This window comes from Suncus etruscus, chromosome 3, assembly GCF_024139225.1.
Source record: "Suncus etruscus isolate mSunEtr1 chromosome 3, mSunEtr1.pri.cur, whole genome shotgun sequence".
Taxonomy (NCBI): domain Eukaryota; kingdom Metazoa; phylum Chordata; class Mammalia; order Eulipotyphla; family Soricidae; genus Suncus; species Suncus etruscus.
Genome location: NC_064850.1, coordinates 4,369,177 through 4,383,566, shown reverse-complemented (window position 1 = coordinate 4,383,566; position 14,390 = coordinate 4,369,177). Strand labels below are relative to the sequence as shown.

The 14,390-nt window shown below is 38.1% G+C and overlaps 1 protein-coding gene and 1 non-coding gene across 2 annotated transcripts in view; one reads left to right on the top strand and one right to left on the bottom strand.

The window, feature by feature from the left end:
- The window catches only part of RTN1 (reticulon 1), a 226,029-nt gene that overhangs the window by 140,613 nt on the left and 71,026 nt on the right, over positions 1-14,390 (top strand). The window lies entirely within an intron of this gene.
- On the bottom strand, positions 13,538-13,670 carry LOC126005209 (small nucleolar RNA SNORA51). The gene has a single exon (XR_007494379.1). It is a non-coding gene; the product is annotated as a small nucleolar RNA SNORA51 (small nucleolar RNA).

The following is a 14,390-nucleotide window of genomic DNA, read 5'->3' as shown; positions in this document are numbered from 1 at the left end:
ATGGTATATTATATTAAATTATATATTTATATGTATATAATATATTTATATTTATATATTATATAATATATTTATATATTATATATTGAATCATCTTTGCATCCCTGGAATAAATGCCATTTGAATGTGTGCATAATTTTGACACGCTATTCAATTTGGTTTATTAAGATTTAGTTGAGGATTAGTGCATTGGTGTCCATCAGGGAAATTAATATAAAGTTCCTAGTAGTGTCTCTGTAGTTAATTTCTTTATATATTATTATGCGTGGTGCTTGGTGTTACTCCAGAATTCATAAATTTATATATGTTTGAGTTTGTGATTTGGAGAAATCTTGGAGAAAATTTCATGTGCACTAGGAAATAATATATATTTGGCTTTTGTATTTTTCTTTGTATTTGTATTTCTCTTAGAGATTAAGAGCCCTGCCTGTGTCCATTAATCCTATTCTTCTGACTCCTCATTTAGGGCTTTTGTATCTTTACTGATAATCTGCCAGGCCTATGTGTCTAGTGGCAAAACTGTAGTGTTGAAGTCTTCCACTATGATTGTGTGCCCATTTGTGTGTTTCTTCAGGTCTATAAGCAGAAGCTTTATAAACTTTCTTGACTCTTTATTTGGTTCATCTAATGTAGGTTGATAAGAGTTAGTACTTCTTGATCTATTGTTCCTTGAATAATAAATAATGCCCATCTCAATTCTAATTACTTTATTTTAAATTGAATGCTATTTGGTTTGATACAAGTATGGCTGTCCCTGTTACTGTTGGCTTGTATGATTCTTTTCTCATCATTTTTGCTCTGAGCTTGTTTTTATCCCAGGTAGGAGGGCTGAGGGGTACTATAACAGTCCCAGGAAATGAGAATGGTAGGAACTAGTTATCCCAGCTACAATTGGGCCTGCTTTCTGTTTGCTCACTCAATGAAGGTAGTTTGATACCCCCTTTTGTTTGAAGGATGGAGTTGCGGAGTGGGTTTTATGTATGTGTGTGCATTTTTGAAAAGGGGGAAGTATGCCAAATAATGACGGAAACCTTTGGATATTCTTAGTGTATAATAAGCTATGACACCTAGGTTTAAATGATTACTTTTTATGACATTTATGCCATTACAGAAGTCACATAATGACACATTCATTACAAGTCTCTCCTTTGTAATGTGGCATATAATTGTAGTTTGGAGTGTCCCAGTAAGAGTCCTCCAGCTGACTTTTGTTCATAGTTTGCAAAGTTCCTGGGCAAGGAGTAGACCTGAGAGTGGCATTGACATATACACTTCTAGTCCAAAAGGAGAAGTAGCAGCTTCCCATTTTTACACAAAGTGAATAATTGCATGACCATAACTGATCATTTGATTCAGCAATGTTCCAGTGAATGACTGGTTCATCAGATGTTCACTTTTCTTTCTTTTGGACACGTACTTTGTTTTCCAGCAACTCTTGATTCAGTCCAAGTTGAAATCTTGAGGAGTTATCTACACAGAACATTGTTGAAAGCAGAACATGTGTTCCAAATATTTAGTTTCATCCCAAACTCACTGTTATTTGTCTCCTTCTACCATCTCTAGGATGCAGAAGAAAGTAAATAAAGAGACTCAAGTAAAGCAGGAGAGTGACTTTGGCGTTATCTCTGTTAACGTGTGTTGCCATCCAGTGGCTGTGATAGAAATACCCAGTTTTTTCTTTTCTAACTTGATCTGAGATCACTACTATTTGGAATTTCTAATTCTCTCAGGTTATGATGTAAGAAATTATGTCTTATGTGGTATCATGGATTATTTATGTGGTAAATTAAATATTAAACTTAACCTACATTTTTCTTGGAGCAAATATAAGAATAGAGGCTCAGGCTGGAGTGATAGCACAGCAATAGAGCATTTGACTTGATGTGAACTTACCTGGGATGGACCCAGGTTCGATCCTCAGCATCCCATATGGTCCCCTGAGTCTGCCAGGAGTGATTTCAGAGTGCAAAGCCAGGAGTAACCCCAGAGTGCCGCTGGGTGAAGCCCCAACTCACCCCTCAAAAAAAAAAAAAAGAAAGAAAGAAAGAGGCTCAAACAAACATACTTCTAACTAGGTAAGTTTTTTTTTTTAACAGACTTAATTTTTAGCTAGACCATTTGACCTTTACTGAAGTATAAAATGTAGACCTTATGAGACATAATTTGGTTTTTGGTTCAACATGAACATTTTAAATTGAAGTCAAGGGTTGAGCTATATTTGTTTGTTCTAGATGGTGTTCAAGGGGTAGATAACCAGGATTTGAAATAGGACCTTCTGACTCACATACAATACCCTTTTAAACTAAGATGATTTCCAGGTGTTTTGACTTGTTTATAAGTAAATCTAAATTTTTCCATGTCAATTTTACAAATGTATATTGATAAAATAAAAAAGAGGACTTATATTGCAGAATATATACAGGTAGCTAGAGTGATGGGGTGATTAGTCATCTAGAAATACAGTTTAGCTTCCTGGAAAACATTTAAGTTTTTTAATTTTAGGTTAGCCAGTTCAGTTAGGTATATGGAGTGGCTATTTTGCCAACATTGTACATAAAATTGCTAGTTAACTGAATGCAAATTTAAGTGAATGGATTTATTTATTTTTCTTCTTTTGATAAGTTCCACTTTTCTGGGTCCTTTCTGCTTCCTCTGAAAATAGAATCTTGAGGGGATGGAGAGATAGCACGGAGACAGGGTGTTTGCCTTGCATGCAGAAGGACGGTGGTTTGAATCCCAGCATCCCATATGGTCCCCCGAGCCTGCCAGGAGTGATTTCTGAGTGTAGAGCCAGGAGTAACCCCTGAGCCCTGCCAGGTGTGACCCAAAAAACAAAACAAAACAAAAAATAGAATCTTGAAATTTTGCATAGATTTTATATATTCCATTAAGCTATAGAAATTCTAATGCCAAGAATCTTTGCTTTGTCTTTGATTTATTTATTTAGTTAGTTTTTATATCTGGCAGTGCTTAAGGCTTCTGTACTCAGGGATCACTCCTGGTGGGGTCAGGGGACCATATGAGGTGCCAAAGATAAAACCTAGATCAGGTACATACAAGGTACTATCACTCTGCCCCCGTCCCCCAAATTTGATTTTTTTTTTTTGTTTTTCGGCCACACCTGGTGATGCTCAGGGATTACTCCTGGCTCTGCACTCAGAAATCGCTACTGGCTTGGGGAACCATATGGGATACCGGGGGATCGAACCGTGGTCCATCCTAGGTCAGATGCTTGAAAGGCAAAAGCCCTACTGCTATGCTATCGCTCCAGCCCCTGTGAAGCTAATTCTTTTTTTTTTTTTTTTTTTTTGGTTTTTGGGTCACACCCGGCGGTGCTCAGGGGTTACTCCTGGCTGTCTGCTCAGAAATAACTCCTGGCAGGCACGGGGGACCATATGGGACACCGGGATTCGAACCAACCACCTTTGGTCCTGGATCGGCTGCTTGCAAGGCAAACACCACTGTGCTATCTCTCCGGGCCCGAAGCTAATGATTATCCATGCACTGTTAATGGAAGTGATGCCACTATCAGGACAGGCTCTGAAAGCATAGCTTTACCTTTTTTTAAGGCAGTTGCCAGTGACTTTCCTTTGTCAGGAACATTTTGCAATGTGGCTGTGCTCAGGGGGTTTTCCTGGCTCTGCTCTTAGGAATTATTCCTGACTGACTCAAGGGCTCATATGGGGTGCCAGGAACCAAACCTAGGTCTTTCATTCAAGACAAACACTCTATCTGCCATACTATCACTCCAGCCCCACCAGTTTTACTTGAGAAGCCAATTATTTTGTATATGTTCGGTAGCAAGTATGCATCATCTCGAGAAGCCTGAAGAAATGAGCTACCACTGCTTTAGTGGTCTAGTCCACTGTTGCTTTGACGGTCTAAGTCTCCATTTTCAACATTGGTTTTTGTTTTGTTGTTGTTGGTTTTTTTATGGGGGGGGAGCACACTGGTGGCACTCAGGGGTTACTCCTGGCTCTGCACTCAGAAATCGCTCCTGGCTTAGGGGCCCCTTAGGATGCTGGGATCGAACTGGTGTCCATCCTGGGTCAGCCACATGTAAGGCAAATGCCCTACACTGTGCTATCACTCTGGCCCCATTCTCAGCAGTGTTTATGAAGTACAAACTTATCTGAATCTGGCATAAGGCACAATTCCAATATATAAATACACACAGGAGATGTGCCAGGAGACCTCCAATTAACCTCTTGTTAGGTTAATTCTCCATTAACCTCCAAATTAACCTCCAAGTGTTAATGAAGAATAACTCTTCATTGCCTGGTGAACTTAAAATTGGAGCAAGGAGAATGACTGGCTCATTAGAAATTTCTTTTCATCTGACTGTTGTATGATTTCTGCTACTTCAGAAAATAGTTTTGAGACTTCTCGAAACATTATAGATAGAACTCACATGTAACCCAACAATTCCGCTCCTGGGCATCTACCTAAAATGAAACATTAATCTGTAAAAAGATCATGTATATGCTGAGCTTCATAACAGCATTGTTTACAGTTTGTACCTGGAAGCCTAACAAAGTGAATAGTTTACAGTTCATCTATGAGGAAAGGTGAACATTTGCAGTTAACTGCAACTGGAGATGAAATGGGTGTACCTGGGCTAAGTGAAAGGAGTCATAAAGTCAAGATGAATGAATACCAGGTGATCTCACCTATATGCAGAAAATCAAGAAAGGAGGCCTCTGTTAGACAATCCCCAATGAAAACAAACCAACCTTGAGACTTAATCAATGGAACTGGGAACTGAGGAGGGGTGAGGAGGGACGAGGATACTGGAGTATAATGGAGGTCTTGATACCCTGGTGGAGGGACTGGTATAGTAGAATTTTTAAAACAGTCACTTCGGTTATATTGTAAACTAACATGGCTCTATTCAAAAGTTAAATTTAAAAAAGGAAAGAAATTTCTCATTTTCTCACAGTTTGTGAACTAAAATGTATTTAAAAAACTGGGATCCTCAGCTGGAATCTGCAGTTGCTCTCTAGGCCCATTCCTTTGCTTCTTCCCTTCCAAAGATCCCTTCTGTAGATCCTCCTTCTCTAGACACTACCGTTTTCTTTTCTTTTGATGAAAGTCACTTCTTTAGTTAAGCACTATGATTACAAACTTGTTTGTAATTGGGTTTCAGCCATGAAATGCCCACCCTCCTTCACCAACACAACTTTCCCACCACCAATGTCCCCCATTTCCCTCCTCCTCCTTTCCCTGTCTGTCTTCGAAACAGGCACTGTATTTCTCTTCATCATTGTCATGGTGGTTGTTAATGTAGTTATTTCTCTAACTGCACGTATCACTTTTTGTGGTAAGTTTCATATCATGGACTAGTCCTTCCAGCCCTTATCTGTATTGTCTCTGGGTATTATTACTATACTGTTTTTTATTTTCTTAAATCCCACAGATGAGAAGACTATTCTGTGTTTATCTCTCTCTCTCTGACTTATTTCACTCAACATAATAGTCCATCCATGTATAAGCAAAATTCGTGAGTTCGTTTTTAACAGCTGCATGGTATTCCATTGTAGATGTACCACAGTTTCTTTAGCCATTCATCAGTTGTCGGGAATCTAGGTTATTTCCAGATCTTGAATGTTGTAAATAGTGCTACTATGAACATAGGAGTAAACACAACTTTTTTCTTTATGTGTGCGGATCACATCCAGTGATGCTCAGGATTTACTCCTGATTGTATTTAGGAGTCAGTCCTGGAGTGCTTAAAGGAAAATATGGATTACCTGGGATCAAACCTGAGTCCTCCTAGGGAAAGGCAAGTGCCCTACCCTTTGTCCTATTGCTCCATCCCCTGTAGACATTCCTTTTGATTGCCCTCTCTCTCCATTGGGATGGACCAGCTAGATCTAAACTTATCACTGTACTACTTATTCCTAGTCATGTTGCATTCAACAAGTCAACCAGCCTATGCTTTAGGTTTTCCTCTGTTTGCATTAAAGGACCCATACATAGGACCCAGGAGGATTAATTGCGATAATATGAGGTAATCACCTTCTCATTAATATTTAAATATGTATATTAATAAAAATTATAAAATGAGATGGGGTTTAGGAAGAATCTGGTCCAGTTGTTCATTTAACACATAAATTCTTTCTACAGTGCACTTTTTCATCAAATGTCAGTTGATTAGTATATAGATTTTCTTCACTGTCACCATTTAGCTGATTTCCACTGATCATAAGAAATTGACTGGATTTCACTTTCCCAAATATATTGTTGGACAGATTGCTGTTGGGGAGGTTTCATAAGTGTAGCTAACCTGCTTTATCATCTTCTTTAGAGTGTTTTTCAAAATATAGATGCTTTGGTTTTTGCCCCCAATAACCCACAGTTTAATTTTGGTATAGCATCTGTAGGTCATTTTGTTATTGTTGTTTTTAGTATTTCAATTGATTTTAAATCTTAGTCCAGGACTTACACACCATCCATGGTGTGTGCTAGGACTTATGCACAATTTCTATCTTTGTTTAGAACGATCTCTGTAATAACTTGCATATTTGGTGTATTTTGCCTTATCACTTGTATGACATATTCATACTTGCAAAATAGTTGTGAATCGTGAAGGCCAGAGAGATAGTACAGTCAGTAAAGCACTTGCCTTGCATGCAAGAGATTCATGTAAGCCCTAAGCACTACCATATGTGCCCCCGCCCCCAAAAAGAAGGGGCTGGAGTGCTAGAACAGCAGGAGGACATTTCTTTGCACACTGCTGACCCAGGACGGACCCCGGTTTGACCCCTGGATTCCATATGGTCCTGCCAGGAGCAATTTCTGAATGCAGAGCCTGGAGTAACTCCTGAGCGCCACCAGGCATGGCCTCAAAAAACAAACAAATCAAAAACAAAAAGAAAAAATAGTATTGTGAATCAACTCACTCTAAAATTTTGCACAAAGTATTTCACAAGTACTATGAATTGTCATCCACTTTTTAAGATTAGGTTAGGATTGGTTTTTCAAATTGTTTATATGTCTTATTCTTTTTGTGTGAAGGGGTCATCCCGGCATAGGCTTGGGGCTACTGTAGGGTCTGTGCTTGGAAGTCACTCCTAGTGATGCAGGGATTTTACCTTGGCCTACTCTGCACACAGAACATGTACTCAGCTTCACTTTGCTTGTTCAGCAATCTCTCTGGCTCCTAGCTTTTCAGTTTCTTATCTGTTCCTTACATGGAGTTTAAAATGAATGGGTATTTGAAAAGACTTTAAAATAGATTAAAAATAAAATTGTGTAGATTGAGGAGTATAATGAATTTTGAAATATAGATCAAATATATTAAATAGACAGTTAAAGATGCAATATTTACTTTTTGTAACTCTTATTTACTTTTGGAAAACATTGCCTTTATTTTTACTGTTGCTGTTGCAGTAATATAGTCCACAGTAGCGTTAAGACTTATACTTTAGGTGTACCATATTTCTTCGCCACAATCATCAACAAAGTGTTCCAAACCTTCCACTGTCGTTCAGGTCCTTTTCATTTCTCCAGCCTACCTAGCTGTTCCCCTCATTGCCTGTTCCTTTGGGAATTTTAGTTCTGTCATCAGAATCCAAGGGTTTTCACCGGATATTGTCCTTTATGGGGAATATTTTGAAATTAATTTGGAATTACCAAGATATTTTATTTCATTTGGGTTTCACAAAATGGATGGTACCACCCTAGAGGGTGCTTGAAGATAAGATGTCTAGCAGGTAGTAGTAGCCTGGGGTGCCTTTAGGAGACCATTTTTGTTCATTAAAAGGGTTTTGGGGGCTGGAGATAGCATAGTGGTAGGGCATTTGACTTGCACACAGCCAACACTGGAAGGACACTGGTTTGAATCCTGGCATCCCATTTGGTCCCCTGAGCTTGCCAGGAGTGATTTCTGAACACAGAGCCAGGAGTAACCTTTGGACACTACCAGGTGTGACCTCCCCCTAAAAAACAAAAAAAGGTTTTTATTTGGGGGTTAGGGAGGGATAGCTGCTGAGTGATTTTTTTTTTCTGAAAAACAGGAAATAAAAAGAGTAGAAAACAGGTAAAATAAGTTTGTCATCCTCTGTCCTAAATGTGGCAGTGTACACCTCTAAATATTGGGACATTTTCTTACATAAGCACAGAATAATTATAGTATCTATTAAATCAAATAACTATTATGATCCAGTGCCCAATTTATATTCAAATTCCCATCAGAATCCTCCAATTTTTAAAAAAGTTAGCTATTATTAATTAGCTAAAGAGCAAGTATCTTTTTCTCTGTTTACACTATATTGACCATATGAAAACATGGAGCTTTGGAAAGTTCTCTGGACTGGATATGCTATGAAGATCAATTTTATTTCCTTTTTACTTATTTCCTTCATTTTTATTATTTTATTATTCCTTCATTTTTATAATTTCTTATTTTCTTCATTTTTATTATGAAACCCTTTAAACTTACAGAATAGTTGCAAGACTTCTTCATTATTCACCTATTTCCATGGTTCTCTTTTTCATTATTCTGCTCCTTGGTGACCAGGAACTGAGTGAAATGTAAGTCTCAGATTCAAAATAGAGAAAATATTTTATGGCTCCTTTTAGGTGGGAGACTTAACTATAATATTTGCTAAGCAAGATGGATCACATGCTGATTACTTTCCATGCATCCTAAATCTTGAAAGTAACTTCTTGTCCAATTGGGGAGCTCAGACCAGCCTATAAATAATATTTATACTAAGTTAGGGGGACAGTGTTTTTCTGGGGTTTTCCCAGAGATCCAGGTGGGGCATTTCTATTTTGGGCTAACTGAGAAAATGATGCACAATTCGGCCCAAGACCAAAGCCGTTGGAGCAGGCCTTGTGTTTACGTCTTATATAACGTCAGTTGTATTTCAACATGATCCAGAAATACTGCGCAAAGATATTCGAAAAGGAGAAAAACAAATCTGGTATTAAAAGCTTCTGTCTGAGGGCAGCTGCTGTTGCTATGGCAATGAGAAAAAGCAGATTTTCACAGCTTTACCACCCTGAGCTTGTTTTTGAATAGATTCATGAGCCTGTGGGCTTTCTTCCCTCTTATTCTGGGAGGTTTTGTTAGACATAACCTTGCCTGAATAATATTAACATATCGTTTTGTGTGAAAGCACATTAGATGCTAATGCTTGGAGTTGTTTTTAGCAGAAGGATTTAACAATTCAGGATTCGTTTCTCATCTGCATGTTTTAAAATAGACCGACTCCCCTAATCAGCTTTAACACAGCTCTGCTTGGAGCACAAGGAAATGTTAGTTTAATATTTTGGTGCCATCTGCTGTAAATTTCATGGCATTTTACCCATCTGGCTTACTTGCAACCACCCCCTTCTATTCCCCCCCCCCATTTTTTAAATTTCAGTAGAAGACAACAAATTCTTTGTCTAAATCTTTTCTACTGATTGGTTCTTTTTCTTGTTGCTAATCACTGGATGAGGCTTTTTGTCAGAGGAATATGTTCCCTTTGGTTCTAAGGGTTCATTTTCTCAATACTTCTGTTTCAGTTTAGAGGGTGTGTGTGTGTGTGTGTGTGTGTGTGTGTGTGTGTGTGTGTATAAGAGAGAGAGAGAGTGAGAGAGAGAGAAAGAGGGAGGGAAGGAGATAGAGGGAGGGAGGGAGGAAGGGAAGGAAAGAGGAAAGTCAACAACACCACAAAATAAATAATTCTGAGAGCCTATTCTATGGCAGACTCTCTCCTAGGCACTGTGGGTATAGAACAAAGCAAGTACTCTCTTCCCATGGCTTATACAGATTTGTTTTTTAGTGTCGTTATTTTGTTTGGAACCCACCCAAAACATTTGTTGGGACATAACATGACAGATAAAACAGCTTCAAGAGAGAAGTGTTTAAAGAGCAATGAAGCAACACTTGTTCTAGGCCTGTCTCTGTTTATTTGAGTTTTAATGAGTCCTGTTCTATTAGAATTCTGACCTTTGTGTACTTATTTTCCTATGCTTTAAGATGTCTGGAGTAGGGCAATGTATTTGCATAATTCATGCCACTTTTGTACTTTAAGAAGAAAATTTGAATGGTTGTGATAGTATTTGTTTTGACTTAGCTTATAGTAGAATTATTGCTTTAATAGGTTAAGTAACTATTATCTAGTTCTAATACACCAGTGGGAGAAAAGCCAATGGAAAGAATGCATTTTCCTGGATCAGAGTGATAGTACAGTGTGCATAGCGGAGAACTTAACAGGGTTCTATTGTCCGTACCCCAGTTGAATCCTGGAGTCCCCCAGGAGTAATTCCTGAGAGGAAGTCCTGAGTACCACTGAGTGTGACCCAGAATATAAGTATTTTTGCCTCTGTTTTCATGTCTCTACAAGTATGTATTAGCATGTTGTGCTGGAAACCTTAGAGTCTTACAACTTGATGCAACTAGATATAAATAATCATCTTAGTAGGCTGATCACAGGGCACTTGCAAGTTGGGGAATGGGGTTGCTGAATTCATTTCTAATTACTAAGTGCTCTCTTACCCTGTGTCTGGGAGCCAGCAGTAGGATGCCTGGAAACAAAAGTGAAATTGAATTTGAGAATCCTGGGAGGCCGTTGAATGTCTATTGCCTGTTCTCTTTAGGGTCCTTTCAATAAGGTTTTTCTGGGCACAAAAGAGAGATTTAAGTTCATAATATTTTACTTACTACATATAATAAATTTTCCATCCAGTTGAGTGCCACAATTCACAGCAAGGAAAGTGTTCATTGGCATACTAAATGCTGTAATTACTGCTTTTCTAACGAGTGTTTCAATTGGTGGTCTAGCTCTCAGATTACCTGTGCTCCAAGATGTTCAGTTGGCACCTATGGTTTTTGAAAGCTGGTTTTGGATCCTACCCAGTTGTGCTTAGGGCTTATTCCTGACTGTACTCCAGGATCACTCCTGGCAGGCTTAGATAAAGTCTGGGTCAGCTGTATGCGAGGGAAGTGCCCTATACACTATACTATTTCTCCAGCCCCCTAAAAATATCTTTATGAGAAGTAGATAATGGATAGTACACCCTGTAGCAGACCCTTGACTTCCTTCTTTGTGTGAACACCAAAGTTCTATTGATTTAACCTAGGGACATAGTACCTATTTGTAAGCTTCCATCAAGTTGTAGACTTGTGGTACATTTATATCACTTAATACCCAGGCCTTTATTATTATATGCCAGTCATAAGCTGTATTTCTTCAATCTCACGTTATTATTCTTGGCACTTTGGGTAGAAGTAATAGACCTTGCATTTTGTCTCTTTTAAAATATCTTGTTAAACTAACCTCATTTTTCTAGATTGTCAAGTTTTGAGAGGATTCTGTCACTCAGTGCATTTGCTAGTCCTGTCAACTTTGCATTATCACCTGCTTTCTGCATATCATTAATTTAAACTCCCCAATCCTGTGATGGGCTACTAGAAACTTCTCTCTTGATTTAAATTTAGTCCTGTACCATTTGCTTACCATGTACTTGATATCAGATTGTGCTTAGTTAGGAATTTATTAGATTGTATGATAATCTCAAATAAGTTATATTCTACATAGAAATATATCCAAACAAATGACTACATTATACAATAATGAGCAACGTAACAAAAATATAAGATGGAATACAGAGAGAAGTCAGTAATTAATTCCCTGAGGAAGCTAAGGATGTCTACAAAGTAGAGGTTGAATGAACCCAACAAAGTGATATTTCAACCAAGTATTGAAAGAACAGAAGTTTATGAGAAAGAGATTCTGGTTGCCATTCATTAATTAGCTTGTACTCACAGTACAATCTAACTAATAGAAAAATAAAATATTTTCCTGAAAGATCTTATCTCAAGAGATGAGTAGACCAAAAAGTTCAGAGACTTTGGGTCTAAATAGACCATACAAGAGATATTAGCCTCACATTCAGCCACTGGAGTAGTGACTTTGAGCACGAAACAAAAATGGAACAAACCAAGAAAACAATAAGACAATAGAAAAGATTTACCATACTAGAAATGTTAGTCAACTAACTTAGACATGCAGGTTTCTAGTAACACTACATTATTTACAGTGATAACTTTCCTTCAGAATGGGCAGTTCTGTTGAATTTATTTTTCAGATCTTGTGTTTTCTACTTTTTTTTATCACTTGGGAGTTGTTCGGAAACTCTTCGTTTTGGTGTTTGTAGATAGAAAATTTAGTCGCTGAAAGATAAAATACTGAAAATTTGTTTCTTGACAGACTCTCCTTACTGATCTGAATTTTGCTTTGTGAGAATCTCATTTTTCTGAAAGGAACAATTCTTGTTTAGATTAAACCCTCCAAAACTTAAATTACAACCACTTCTCCAACTGGTGTTTTGGATCCCTGAAATTTACACTCCTTTCTTAATGACAGCAAAGTTACTTATCACCATCCTTGCCAGCTCTATTCTCATGATCAATAGAGTGTAAATAGTGTTTTCTATTAGAGATTTTTCTCCTTTAAAATATGAACAAAATTTAAACTTTTCTTTTGAGGAGAACCTCCCAAACTGTGCTTAAGAGGCTCTGGAGGCCACTCCTAGCAATTCTCTTCAAACTGGGAGGGACAGTTCAAATACTGGTGTGAAGATGCAGTGTTGCTTGGTGCTCTCTCTTTTTTTTTTTAAACACAACCTTAAGGAAGTAAAAGAAATTTCCCTTTTATTAGACTACTCACCTTGTAAGTGTCTCTTTCTTGACCTTGGGAATAATAAAGAATATGGACAGAAGACTATCTGAAGGTCATTTTGCTGTGGGCCATGTGTCCCTGACATTACCAGCAATTCTGCAGCTTTTAAAAGCAGTCAATCTACCTCCTTGATCAGCATAAAGGCCCATGACCTTTCCTGCTTCCAGGTAGATAAATGAAAATATTAAATTACTGTTGGCAGCAGAAAAATTCAAAACTTAGCTGAATTATTGGAGGCAACTAAGTCATTGGTCTGACTTCAACGAAATCGTCTCTATCTCCAGTGAAATCAAGAATAAAAGTAGGATTCTAAAGTGTAATAACTTTTAAGCTATGTTAGAAATCTGTTTAGCTGCCTGTTCTTTGTGACTTTATTGTGGTTTTAAATTGCAGACTTATTCCAGTATTTATTCATGAATAATTGTGTCCTTGATGTTGTGTAAACTCCAGGAGGATATAGTCTCCGCTTTGTTGTTTATATGCTCTCTACCTACAACAGTACCTTCATTGTTCTGAGTATAATCAGGATTCAGGAAGGAAAAGTGATCATTATTATTGCTCTTTCTCTCCCTGATTCTCACATCAATTTAGCTTCCATTAAGCTGTGCTCATATCAGCTTGGACCTGGATATTCCTCAGTGAATAAAGTTCCTTAAAGCCAGAGAATAATCTTTTTTGGCAACTATAATATCAGGTTTAATCCAAGGTTTAATACACCTTTACCTGTGTAGGTTTCACTTTCCCATTCAAGGCAATTGCATAAAATTGCAATGTTATTTTTACTGAAGGAAATCTACATATACAAACATACAATTCAATTAGCAGAGAAGGGTGGAGGGGGTGGTGTAAACCATCATTTTTTTTGTCCCCCAATTCACAATACAGACCAGGCAAAGGGCCTGCGTTGAGGTGTATATCGGGTGCATTGACTGTACCTCCTCTTTCTATACAGTCAGTGTAAAGAACATAGCTTGTGGTAAGAATTGGGAGGCTGGTATAAACCATTAAAGACAGAGGTTGGAGAGCCAGGCTAGCTGACAAATAGCACTAGAGGAACAAAAAGTTTCTTTGCCAAGAAAGCCTGGCCCTTGTATCTATTTTGAACGCAGGCCCCCAGTGAGCCTTACAGGAAGATCTCAAGTGGAGTCCAGAGGACTTCTCAACACTTCCTTAACTTGATGTATTTAAGATGTTTCTTACAGGACCACTAATGCGAAGTAGGTAGAGCCTCTCTCAATCTTGTCTTTTACATGTCTGCTTATACTGATAACATTTGTCACTGTTTTAATTACACCTTTGCAGTGGCCTACTCCTTCTCAGTGGCCTTCATCTTTTCATCAACTGATGTCATTACCAGGCACAATGGATTACCATGCATTGACATTTCAATGCACAAACAATTCAGTCTGATAGGATTATATAAGGTCAGTGCACACTGGCGAAGTCTCTTTCCCTTTGATCATTTGCTAACCTAAATTCAAGGGGAGAAGCAGAAACAATATTGGTAGAAAACTACCTGTGATGAGAGCTAGTAATTTGAATAACTGACAGGTAATTCTATCATTCTTTTTTTTTTTTTTTGTGGTTTTTGGGTCACACCCGGCAGTGCTCAGGGGTTATTCCTGGCTCCAGGCTCGGAAATTGCTCCTGGCAGGCACAGGGGACCATATGGGGCGCCGGGATTCGAACCGATGACCTCCTGCATGAAAGGCA